A 7,594-nucleotide genomic window follows, 5' to 3' on the forward strand; every position below is an offset into this window, starting at 1 on the left:
GACAAGAGGTGGTGAGGGAGTTGAGACAGACTTAGCATTAGCCAGGAAAGAATTTGTGCAGGCGCAGGAGCGAGACGAGGGGCTGATGGTTTTGGCAGAGACAGCTCTCTCTGACACAGAATTAACAAGGGAACTAGTAGGCTATTGTGTGGAGGAGGAAGTGCTAAGGAAGGATGTTATTGATTATGGCCGACGCGAACTGAGACGGTCACAGGCTTTTGATATGCTAACAAACCTAGTTGGTGTTAGCGTGGAAATCAATGAAGCTAGGGTCCCCCGATAAGAGAAAAAAACCATTTTGAAAAGATGAGTATGGTATCGACCAGATGGGAGAAGTCTATTGTTTCAGCCAGCTCTGCTGATAAGCTCTCTCCTTTAATCCCCGAACAAAGCGACTCTTTAGGAGAAGTAATTAAACGACTCGCACACGTGTGTTTGATTGTCCCGAGGCGATGCAAAGAACAGGGACGTTGGGTGGTGCTTGTTAACTAGGTCAGCCTAGCGGGCAACAACCATATAAAATGAGTAACTCAGTGACAAAAGGGCTGACGAACACAGAGGTGTGTATTGGTGATGTAATACGGCTATCTGAAGCCAGCTTGATAGTGAACCTGGTCCGGGACAAAACCCAATGAGAGGTTACATTGATCACAATTCATCAGTGTTTTTGGCCACTATGAAGTTTGCTAAGTTGGAGCCTGGTCTAAGGGATTATTAATAACATATATAAAAGGAACAGAAAATGTGATGGCTGACTGTCTGTCAGGTGTTGACAACTTCAAACTCGCTGTATTAGCCAAATAGCTGATAAAAATGTATATTTGTGTGTATCAAATAATGTATTCATGTTTGTAATTTTTACCCCCCGGTAAAAATCCTTAAAGGTGGGAAGTGTGACAAGAATACACATAGATTAAGATGTAGCTGTCCTGTGCTGGCACCAGTGGGATCAGCAGTTGGTCTGCCACCTGTCTTCAGGAGAGAGAGATAAGGAAAACAATGGAGTAGCATTTGGAGATGTTAATGAAGGGGAAGGAGAGCTGTCAAGATCAGCTCCCCTTTTGAACCCTGAACTGTTTGAAGTGATGGACAGGCGATACCCCAGCAGGGGGATAAAAAGGGACAGGTTCGCTAAGGCAGGACACACACACGACACCCGAGGTAACAAGACCCTGGAAGCGGTGCGTCTCTCACAAGTCGGTGGGAAGTACCGGGCCATAAACGCACAGGGTGGAAAGGCAAGATCGACGGGAACCTGGTGTGTGTCCACCCTTGCCTAGGTGCCAGGTTCACCGCAGGAAAACGATCGTATCTGGAAACGGAGGGGTCACGGTCGGTGACCTCAGATGACATCACAAAGGACTCGCCCGAAAGCTGACTGCGAAGGTCTGTGTGGAAGCCTTGAATATTCATTCGTTTTGCTCTCTCTCTCCTTCCCCCCACTGTCCATCGCCACGGCAGCGATTACTGCGAACTGAACTGAACTAAATTGAACTGAACTTTGCATCACTTTGAAACTGGTCATTTACCCCTAGACAACGATAGAGCTTGATTGATCCTGTTATCTTAATTCTGTGTATATGTATGTTTATCATTGCTGAACTGTTGCATTTACTATCCTTTTGATTAGAGTACTGTGTTGCTTGTTTCTTTAATAAAACTTTCTTAGTTCTAGTAATCCAGACTCCAACTGAGTGATCCATTTCTGCTGGTTTGGCAACCCAGTTACGGGGTACGTCACATAAGTGGGGCAGACCAACTGCTGATCCCACTGGTGCCAGCACAGGACAGCTGCATCTTAATCTATGTGTATTCTTGTCACAGGAACTAGTTGACTTGATCAGCATTTCTGATCTGGCTATTGCTCACGATTGTGCTTAATCAAAAAAAAATGTCCGAACAGTAGATTGTACCTCGCATTAGGACCCAGGCTCCACCGCGACGAATTGCTCCAGGCCTAGATTTCGCTGCTGAAGAAATTGTTCTCAACCTCTCCAAATCGGCTCAGCACCCAGAGCGATCCACCCTTGCCTGACTCTCGACACTCTGCCTTTCCTGTCTACAAGGGCTGGTGTTTAGATTGTCCAAACAGCAGATTGTGCTTCGCATTAGGACCCGGACCACACTATAGCAAATTGCTCCAGGCCTAGAACACACCACACAGCGATTCACTGTGGACCTATATTTCATTGCTGAAAAAGTCATTCTCAACCTCTCCAAATCGGCTTGGTGCTGACAGTGATCCATCCTCGCATCCGGATTAGGTATATGGGCATTGGATCTCCTCTGCCTCATCTTCTGCTCTCTGAATCATTCACTTAGCCAATATTTGTTTTAAATTTTAAAACATTTATTGTGAAATCTTTCTAACATGGTTCATAATTAAAATAATGAAATATATACTGCATTCAATCATGCATAAATACTTGATTTTAAAAATTAATATTACTAGCTTGAAAAAATGCTTTAAAAATGTATCGGAGAATTTGCATAAACAGAGATTCTTATAAGTCCTGGGGAATCCCTGTATTAGAAAACTGTCAGAAATGTACTAACATTGTGAAATTCATATGATCAGAGTTTATACATTTTTGTTGTAAGTTATGAACCTCAAGACAGGAAGTTTCAGTGGAAGCATCAACTTTTAATTGCTTTAGTTTATTACTTAAAGGAAGGTATAATTCAATAAATCAACAGAACAGCCTTGAAAATCAGTATAACAATACCCTGCACATTTTTGTCTCTTCTGCTAGGCACTCAGATCATTCAGCCTATTTAAAGGTTCTAAAGAGGCACTGGAGGATGTTTATGTTCAGCACCTGGTAACTCTTCATGTAAAGTTACTCCATAGTGTTGAATTGGGTCTGAAGATCTTTTGATCAGTAATAGACATAATAGACCAGAGGTTCAATGATCATGCAACCTAAATAACGTCTCTGTTAAACACTTATTGAGCAGAAGAATGCGATTATAATGTGCTGATGTAAACTGAAGTCCATTATCAGAAAGAAGAGGCCCCATTGCCTCATTAAGGAAAGAAAATGTTGGTAGGGTGAGGAAACCATGGTTGATAAGAGATGTAGAACATCCTGTCAAGAGGAAAACAGAAACTTACTTAAGGTTTCAGAAGCAATGATCAGACAGAGCTCTAGAGAGTTACTACGTGGCCATGAAGGAGCTGAAGAGTAGACTTAGGAGAGTTAGAAAAGGACATGCAAATGAATAGGGAACAAACCACAAGACGTTCTACACATGCCTGAAGAATAGAAGGATGACTAGAGTGAGGGTAGGACCGATTAGGGATAGAAGCGGAAACGTACCAGGAGTCAGAGGAGGTAAGGGAGGTCCTTAATGAACACTTTGCTTCAGTATTCACAAGTGAGAGGGACCTTGACATATGGGAGGACAGTATAGATCAGGCTGACATGCTGGAAATACTTTTTTTTTCTCTCATTGTCCTTCATTAGTCAATCTATTGAATTCCAGAGCTACGAGGTAATGTTGCAGCTCTCAGTTGGAGCATCAGTGGTGGAAAGGATTCTTATAGAAATGATTTATGAGAATTTGGAGAAGCATAGTCTGATTAGAGACAGTCAGCATGGTTTTGTAAGGGGCAAGTCATGCCTCACAATCCTGATTGAACTCTTTGAGGAAGTGACAAAAGAAATTGATGAAGGTAGATCAGTGGATGTAGTGTATATGGAGTTTAGTAAGACATTTGAGAAGGTTCCCCTTGGTAGGGTCATTCAGAAAGTCAGGAGGCATGGGGTCCAGGGAAGCTTGGCTGTGTGGATTCAGAATTGGCTTGTCCAGAGAAGGCAGAGGGTGGTTGTAGACAGAACATATGGGCCTGGGGGTTAGAGCCCAGTGTTGTTTAGCAGGGATCTGTTTGGCACCCCTGCTCTTTGTGATTTTATTAAGTGATTTAGATGAGGATGTGGAGGGTGGGTTAGTATGCTTGTAGATGACAGAAAAGTTGGTTGTGTTGTGGACAGTGTAGAAAGCTGTTGTAGGTTACAATGGTTGAAGATATTCAGCACATCTTTCTTTGCAACTTCCGCCATTTTCAATGGGTTCCTACTACCAAATTCATCTTTACCTCCCTCCTGCTCTCCACTTTCTGCAGGGATCACTCTCTCCATGATGCACTTGTCTATTTGATTCCACCCCCTACCCCCCCACCCCAACCTCCCTCCTGGCACTTATCCTGAAATCAGAAGAATTGCTACATTTGCCCATTCACCTCCTCCCTCACCTCTATTCAGGGCTCTAAGTAGTCCTTCCAGTCAAGGCAACACTTCATCTGCAAATCTGTTGGGTCATCTACTGTATCCGGCTCTTCCGATGCAGCCTCCTCTACAGTGGTGAGAACCAATGCAGATTGGGGGGAGGGCCTTCTCCAGAGGCTCTGACCCCAAAATTCATTCCCTATTCTAATTCACTCAATTCTGATGAACAGTATCTGCTGCCTAAGAACACAAGTGACTTTTGCAGTCTACTCAACTGCGCCTGCAATAACATCCCCAATAATTTGTCATTAAAATAGTCCATCTTTTCATATCAGATGTTATCTCTTCATATATTACAGCATATCCAAAATCTTCAAACACCAGGATTGACAACAGGAAGGATCATCATTGTGTTTACCTATGTTGGAAGGTCTGTGAGCAGAGAGAAATACCTACCAACAGGAACTTTTGAAATTCAGTGGAATTATGGTTGCGGTCTCCTTTCCAATTTTGAATATAATTGTCCTTATTGGATTTGTGAGTTTGAGAAGTATATGCAATTAGGAACCCCTTGTTTGATTCCATTACATGTGTGATAACTACACCCATCTTCTCGAGGAACAGTGCCAAGTCTGAATCTAAAATAAGGAAGCCATAGACGGATGCAGACCTAATGCAGGTAAATGGGATTAGAATTCTTGGTATTATTCTTGTGAGCTTCTTCTGGACTCTTTCTAGAGTCAGCATATCTTTCCATAGATATCAGGCCTCAAATTGCTCACAATGTTCCAACTACCAGATTCCAGTCACATGATTGTAAAGTTGGCATCCAAATCCACTCCAAGAAAAAGACAGAATAAAGCAAATATTTATATTTTTCCCTTGAAGGACAAATAAATCAATCTCTGTCTCAAAAAATTATTCCTATCTCCATTACCCGCCTAAAGCCTTTTAAAACAGAACTACATCAATGACCTTTTTAAGAGCAAAATATAGGTAGCTAAAATTTGTTTTTCTAATGAAATTATCTGTTCCAACCTGGGAGCAACTGTAAGATGAGATATTGAATGTACATTCATATTCATAAACCAATGTATAAATAAAATACTTTTCAAGATTAAATTGAATCAGATCATAGTTGTGCTCTGCACGTCCAAGGTATGACAGCAACGTTCAAGTCTGATTGAACTGAGTAAGCAAGCCCTCTAGTCATAATTGAAGGATTAGGGTTTATGGTGTACAGAGTCAGCATGAAAATACTGAAATGACATGTGAACAGTAGTCTTGATTTCTCCTGAATGCTTATAGGTCTGAGCAGATATTTGCAATTTTGCCAGGGGCATTTCAAACTCTTTCTTCTGTAACTACCATAGTAAAATGCCAAATCTATTTGGATTCTATCGCTTGAGATGTAAAGAATATTGTGGCATGAATCAGATAACCACTTTACCTGGAAAACTACGCATAAAGTATCTTAAGGTGAAAAACTTAAGAGAGAATCAAACAAATGTCTTCAATAAAATTATATTTTTATACAAGAAAAAATAATCAGGTTATGAAACCAAAGGCAAGAAGTAGCTATAAAAGTTTCCACAGTGAACGTCTTGAGCTTAATAATGAGGAGAACTTGCACGCTAGATGTTGAGTTCTTGGAGCCCAGGTCAGTGTCAACATGTTTCAGACAGTTGGGATTGGTTAGGGTATTTATCCAGAACCTTAGACAAAAACCACAGAGGAGGCTAAGTCTTTTATTGGATGGAATATCCCACTGTTATAAGAGAGTCAAATAGACCTATTTTATGATAATAGATGGACTTTTGATCTCTCAGTCTACCTCATTAGAGCCCTTATTTGTCTACCTTTTGGTGTCAAAATGGAAAAACGTCTTTACCAAAGGAGGTGTAAGGCACTCTTTCCCTCCACTATCCTGCCACTCACCCTTGGGCAAAGTGTAGCACCTGCTTAGCCCCTGTCTCCCGGGTCAGGGTCACGTAAAGCCATGAGAGCAGGTGATGGATGGTCATGTGAGCAGCTGGTGCATATCACGAGTCCTGGTTATGCGATCACTGACACCAGGCAGACAATCTCTGAAGAGTATTGATAATGTCAGAGGTCACCTGTCTTGTAAAGATACTGCCCAGAAGAAGGCAATGGCAAACTACTTCTGTCAAAAAATTTGTCAAGAACAATCATAGTCATGGATAGGGAAAAGAATAAGAACAACAGCTAGGCAAGACTAGGCAAGTTTATTTGCATAGCACTTTTCAAACACAAGGCAGTTCTAAGTGCTTTACATAGAACAAGATATAAAAATCAAACATCAAATTTCAGACAATATAAAAGAGAATAAAATCACATAAAAATTGATATGACAAATAGATTAAAAAAGGAATAAAAGTTACAGTGCAGGAGTTTCTAATTCTAAGTTACAGTGAAAAGAAATGTTTTAAGCCTCGATTTAAAAGAGCTTAAAGTTGGGGCAGACTTCAGATCCGCTGGAAGGTTATTCCAGACATGTGGAGCATAGTAACTAAAAGCTTCTTCACCATATTTAGTTTTGACCCTGGGGACAGAAAGCAGACCTGCTCCAGATGACCTGGGAGCTCGGGAAGGTGCATAATGCAACAAGAGATTGGAGATATATTTTGCCCCTGGACCATTCAGTGCTTTATAAACTAGCAGTAATATTTTAAAGTCAATCCTCTGATGGACAGGAAGCCAGTGTAGTGATCTGAGAGCTGATGGAAGACCATAATTGCCCATGACGTACAACACAGCACATGATGACGATGACGATGATGATAATGATTTGTCTACCTGTACTGCACTTTCTCTGTAACTATAACACTGTATTATTCATGACTATGGAAGGCCAGAGAGGGTTGTGACATGTTGTGGAAGCCAAGGACTGGAGCTGTGGGGAATGGAAAGGACCAGCAGTTATCTGTGTATAGTTAGGGTTTTGCATATGGAGGGAGAAACACTTGGAATTCTTGCTTGGGCCAAGCACAAAGGCCTGAAAGTGGAGCTGGAAGCAACATGCACAAGGTGACTGCAAGTTGAGTCCCAATGAAGGGTTCCAATGGCAAAGCGTCAACTGTCCATTCCCCTCCATCGATGCTGCTGAGCCGTTGAATTCCTCCAGCATTTTGCATGCTGCACTCTGTTTTTCAACCCCCTTCGTACTACCTCAATATACTATGTAGGGAATAATCTGTCTGGATGGCATGCAATGAAAACGTTCACTGTCTCTCAATACAAATGACAATAATAAACCAATTCCATTTCCAATTCTAGTCAAATGTATGAAGGCTCGCAAATCGATCTATGACTGGATTAACTATGTTGGCCATGCGAGTATACAG

This window comes from Mobula birostris, chromosome 5 (genome assembly GCF_030028105.1).
Source record: "Mobula birostris isolate sMobBir1 chromosome 5, sMobBir1.hap1, whole genome shotgun sequence".
Classification (NCBI taxonomy): Eukaryota; Metazoa; Chordata; class Chondrichthyes; order Myliobatiformes; family Myliobatidae; genus Mobula; species Mobula birostris.